This window comes from Triticum dicoccoides, chromosome 4B (assembly GCF_002162155.2).
Source record: "Triticum dicoccoides isolate Atlit2015 ecotype Zavitan chromosome 4B, WEW_v2.0, whole genome shotgun sequence".
Lineage (NCBI taxonomy): Eukaryota > Viridiplantae > Streptophyta > Magnoliopsida > Poales > Poaceae > Triticum > Triticum dicoccoides.
Window position 1 is genome coordinate 126,923,153 of NC_041387.1, and position 6,000 is coordinate 126,929,152.

The window sequence follows — 6,000 nt, forward strand, 5'->3', positions numbered from 1 at the left end:
GAATTGTGGATCGCCGGGTGACCAAGTTTGTGAAGGTTCGAAAGTCACCTGAAGACTTACCACGAGTGATTGGGCGAGGTCTGTGTGACCTTAGCTCAAGGAGAATACGGTGAGGACTGTGTGTCCGGGACTGGGTGTCCTCGAGTTTAAATACTCAGCCGCTCCAACCAGATGTACAACTGAGACAGCAGTTGGAACTGGTCTACCAAATCATTGTCTTCACCAAGCCCACTGGTTCTATTTCCTCAACTCTTTCATTTCCTCATGTCTGTTGTAGTGTGCCTATTCATATCTGTTTGAAGACTTTGACTGAAGACTTTCTCAATTTCCTCAGATCAATTTCTTCAGTCTGTCTGTCTTCTTTCTTGTGTTATCCTGTGTTTACACTTTCTGTACTCTGTGTTTGTCTTCATCTTGACATGATGACTATGCTTGTGTTCTGTTATGTTTACTTTTGAGTACTTATTCCGCTGCTAGTAGTTCTTCATTTAGGAATTTCCTCACCGGCAAATTCCTCAGTGAAGAATTTATAAAAATCGCCTATTCACCCCCCTCTAGTCGATATAACACACTTTCAGCGAGTGGGTGTGAGAGAACTAGTGCGTGCGTGCACCGCTTCTCTTTGTGAGAGTACAATATATACTATGCCCAAAGAACGTTCGCTGCAAGAGTAATAATATAAGTGTGTGACGTGTGAGCTAAAATAAAATGTGCGCGCCGTCTTTTGTTTTTTAGAAGTTCTGAGGGTAGGGTGTGAAGAGCACATATGTGCGTGACATCTACCTGCAGATAGACGATGGGTGCCACGTGCGAGTCTGCGAGAGGACTCGGGAGATTTGTGACTCGTGAGGGTGCGTGTGCGTGAGAGAGAGAGAGAGGGGGCATGTATCAATGCAATGCATGTGTCCGTAAATCATTATCCGACAAATGTTCGCCACAAGCCTTTTCCTGACGAACGCCGTAAGAACCGTTTGATCGGCATCCGATAGTGTCAGTTTTGCCATGTCATTTAACAGAACAACCACTCCTCCTACACACAAATCTTCCACATGAGTGTTAGCAACTGCCGTATGCTCCCTCCATTCCGAAATGCAGTGCATATAGCTTTATTAAAAATTAGAACCTCGCAAACTTTTACCGAGTTTTCATGTACCAAATTGCACATGTAGAATACCCTGTATATATCATTTCATTCATCTTCGAGAGGTAACTATAAAGATGGGTGAGGAGTCTACAAAGAAAGACCATCGTATCACCCGCAGCAATTTCAACAATCCTTTAGTATCGAGGAATATCATAGGAACTCTATATGATATGATTTTTATAGGATTTTTTCCTTTAGAGCCAATTGGTTCATAGGAATAGATTCATATACTCTACATTTCAAAGGAATTAAACATGATATCATTTCTATAGCTTTAGAGCCACTTGGTTCATATGAATGGATTCCTATACTCCCTTAATTTCAAAAGAAAATAAACATTAGCGTATATTCAATAGAAAAGTTCCAATGATATGAACCAAATTACATCTCTTTACTAATCCCTCCTCATAGGAATTGAGATACATGTCATCTCTAGATTCAATAGAAAAGTTCCTATGATGTGAACCAAATGACATCTCTTTTCCAATCCCTACTCATAGGAATTGAGATGCTCCATGTCATCTCTTTCCCTACAACTTCCATGTATACATCTTCTATTCCTAAATAGATAGTACACCCACTAGTAGCTTTTTTCCAAAACATGCAACTATGGCACAAGAAATATATAGTGTGCCAATAACTTTGAAAGATGGTCGCTGGATGAAGCTAACCTGACAATGCAGAGATGGGAAAATCTGAGCACTACTGGTTGTTGGATATCATCAACATTCCACCAGATCTGCCACATGTACAATTTAGAAGACTCCATGGTTGAACTTAAGCATAATGCACAAACCTCAAAACACAAGCACTTCTCCTTTGTTCTAGAATCTTCTGTATCATAATTGATTATTTTTTTCTAAATGAATTGCCATTATTTGTTTTTTACTTTATGATTTACAATGCACAACCCCATGAATCTTAACATTTTTATAAAACTAATTGATTTTGACTGAGATGCACTATAAGAACAAAACGAACATCTACATCATGCATATATGACTCAAAGCTTTACATGTTATAGTGTGTATTTATTCATAATTTGGTTTCGAAATCTCATGCGTTCAATACATGTGTACTTTACTAGTTTTTAGTAGAGTAGCAAATTTCACGCGGCCCCGGGTATATCAAAATGCAGGGCCCATGCATCATTGCCTTCCGGTCGAACCTACGTCCACAATTTTTTGTACGTGCTATATCTCCACTGGTCCCCGAACCCACAATGCTGCCTCGTTCCCGTAAAACCAAGCGGCCCACACATATTTAAGGCGTCGACTCGAACCCGTTTACTACGACGTGGCCCCGCACGCCGTAGTACTCCTACAAACCCTACCGCCGCACTCATCATCGGTTTTTCTCAAGAGGACGAGGGAGAAGCTGATTTGTAGTGGAGGCGCTTTTAAAAAAAAGGATCTGTAGTGGAGACCCCTACCCTAGGGTGCCCTAGGTAGCTGCCGCACGCATCATTGTTTTCTCTTTTCTTTATGCTCTTAAACGCTAGAGTGAAATGATGGTTGCTTCGTCCGTCTAGCTTAATGCGGGAAAGGTGGGGCTTTGTGATTTGACCCCTCATCGCTCATTTTCTACTACTGTGGTGCTACGACCGGGGTGCCTCCAATTCCAACCGCTGCTCCGAACTGTAATTTGGTGCATCGCACGTGGAACAAGACGGTGGATGAGCCACATGTCTGTCAAAGGGGTCCTGTTAAGTGTGTCGCCATTTCATGTGCGGACTGACCCTGCTTGAGTTGCTATGCCAACATGACAGAAGCAGCCTACCACTTGGTTTTGCTCCTTGGTGAATCCCGACTATATTGATCTAAAAAGATACGTGCTGAACTACCCTCTTCGTCTTGGTTTTTTATTTGTAGGCGTCTCGGTTTATAGGGCCTGCACGTAGTTCTAGGTCATCCATTTGACTAACTAAATATGAGTTACTATGTCACAAAAAGTATATCATTGGATTCTTATTGGTTGATATGTGAAGAAATAAGAAACGAGGTAGAAGTTAATGCACCATGCCTTAGTATTTTGGGATTGTTTGGTTTTCGTAAGATGACTTACTCACCTAGACGGAGGGAGTAGTTGTATTTAAAATTCGAGGGCGGGGCTTTTCCTGCGCGGTAGGTGGGGCAGTTCCACCTAGTCGGTTCGACAGAGACGCGAGAAGACGAGGGAGTAGGCTGCTGCAAACGTAGGGCTGTGTGATTTGACAGTGAGTTACCGCTGGACAGGTGGGGCCTCGTGATTTGACTTGCCATTATCATTTTAACTACGGTGCTACGACCGGCGTGAGTCTCCCGATTCCTGACCACCTCCATACAGGTGCCTCTCCCAATGCTCCACCATGTAGTAGAGGATGGCTCTTGCATGAGAGCCCACTTCTCCACTTTTTCCTTGCCTCTCTTTCCTCCACATATGCAAAAATGCCATGTAAAGCGCACTATTGTACTTACTTGCTCCTACAGGTGCTTAAGCTTGCCACATAGGCATAAAGTCTGATGTGGCAAGTTAATCAAGAAGAGAGAGACTAGTTTGGTGACCCAAGGAAGAAACGGTGCTAAGCGCGTGTACCTAGGTGAAAAGACAATTTTGAGTCTATAGCTAATTAAATGAAGCAAACTTAGCAACACCATTTCATTGGAAGAGGTCACTCCTTGGCAAATGCAATAAATACTAGTACTCCCTGTGTCCCATTATATAAGAACATTTTTGACACTACATTAGTGTCAAAAACGTTCTTATATTATGGGACGGAGGGAGTACGAAGAAAGAGATAGAGATGAGTAAAAAAATACACTTATAGCCAACCTTATAGCCAACCTTGTTGTAGTATGAGTGACTAAGTGATGACTATGTATGACATGCCAACATCAGATAGCCTAACGCACCGTGTTAAATCTCCAAGGGCGCGACCGCGCGAGCGACGCGACGGTCGTGGTAGGCGCAACCATGATACGGGCTGCTGGCAGCCCTTGGATCTGAGATCAAACGGTCGCATGCTAAGTTGCTGAAAATTTGCAGAATAACCCTCCAGGATAGGATATTCACCCATAGGTCTAGAATCACGCCATGCAATTGTTTGAGCTCAGATCCAAGGGCTCTCGGAAGCCCGTATCATGGGAGAATGGAAAGCCACTACCCTGCCGTTCGCACACTGGTAGTTCGCTCCTACTCGTCCCCGCACGTCCTTTAATACTACGGCGGTTCGCTCCTAGTCGTCCCGTCCATTCACATTACGGCACTTCCACTAATCCTAACCCTCCTCCCAAATCCATGGCGCCCCAAATCTCCCCGATCGGCGGTGAGTACAAGGTTAGAACCATCACCGGCGATGGGTTCGACGTCATCTACACCCGTACTTCCGCGACGGTGAAAGGATGCCTTTCTCGCTTCAGATGCATTTCGAAAACTCACATGATGAGTGGGTCGCTGGGCTAGATGTTGAGTACACCACAGTCGTGGGACGAGAGAAGGATCTAAAGGACGAAGAGAGGAAGAAGCTCGCCGTGATCTAGGTTTGCGTACATAACGTTTGCTTGGTCTACCACATATGCCATGCCGACGTTGAGTGCCAGGATTTTAAGAACTTCCTCGAGGACAAAATAGTGAAATTCATTACTGTAAACTTTAAGAATGACAAAGAAGTCCTGGGTCGGATAGGCCTCGTTGTAGGCAACCCCTTCGACCTCCAAAAGAATTGGCTGGTGCCCTCTCGTCAGCCTTCAATGCTGACCCTGGCAGGAGCCATGGTTCATCCTTCGTACGGTAAACTGGAGAAACCTCCATACACATTTCATCGTCATGCATGGCAGCGGAATGTACTAGATATAGACCACATCCAGTATGCTGCAATGGATGGCTACCTTTGTTTCAATATCTACAAGGGTTGGATGAAGAGCAACAGCCTAGTTGGCGGTTCAAGCAAAGAAGTATCAGCCAAGAGGAAGAGGGACAAGGACGAAGTCGAGGACGTGGACGAGGACTTCGAGTAAGGTGGCAGTGTCGTTGCTCATGGTGGTTCTAAACTTCTAATGCAGTGTCTACCTGATTAGTTGCATAGTTTAATTTCAGGTGTGCTTAGTTTAATTTGAGGGGTATGTCGTGCTGAGCCCCCAGCAGAACTATGTTATGTTTCTTCTTGTTACTTTAACTCTTCAGTATGTACATACTAGTACTAGTATTTCTTTAATAGAATTTAGCACCCCAATTAAGCACGTACTAGCTTTTTTAATAGTACTATATGCATAATTTGGCGACGAGCGCTCTCTATATGTACCACCTTTTTTTAAAATTTCAATTTTTGCTCCATGGCGCAATCCATCGATAGTACTACTGTACAAATGTATACATTTTTTAAAAGGCTAGCATACTGTATATATATATATATATATACATATATATATATATAGGGTGGGTCTATTATGATAACACCCCTTAAGACCTCATTCTGCACACCGAATCGTTTATTCTGATAACACTACCGAGCTGTCTCTTTGCCTTGAAGAGAACCGCACAGAAACTACCTTATCCCATCTCCTTTTCCCACGAACACCCACCTCCCTCGTGCACCTTCTACCGGTTGCCGGAGCGCCGCCCCTCCCCAGGCTGCAGCCGCGCTGCCCCTCGCCGGGCCCCCACCGCGCCGCCCCTCACCAGGCCCCTTTCCTTAAAAAACTAGACAACCCCAACCACCCACCACACCACCTCCCCACGACCCCCTGATCCCCTCCACTCTCCTTCCTCCGCACCTGCCCCGCCCACCACCCAGTCCCCCACCACCACCTCCCGCCGCCGGCCCAGACCGCCCCCTAGCGCCGCCCATACCTTATCCGTTCGCCCTCCTATCCCCTCCT

At 44.9% G+C, this 6,000-nt stretch overlaps 1 protein-coding gene across 1 annotated transcript in view; it reads right to left on the bottom strand.

Annotated features, from left to right (window-relative positions):
* The window catches only part of LOC119292583, a 90,064-nt gene that overhangs the window by 28,871 nt on the left and 55,193 nt on the right, over positions 1-6,000 (bottom strand). The window lies entirely within an intron of this gene.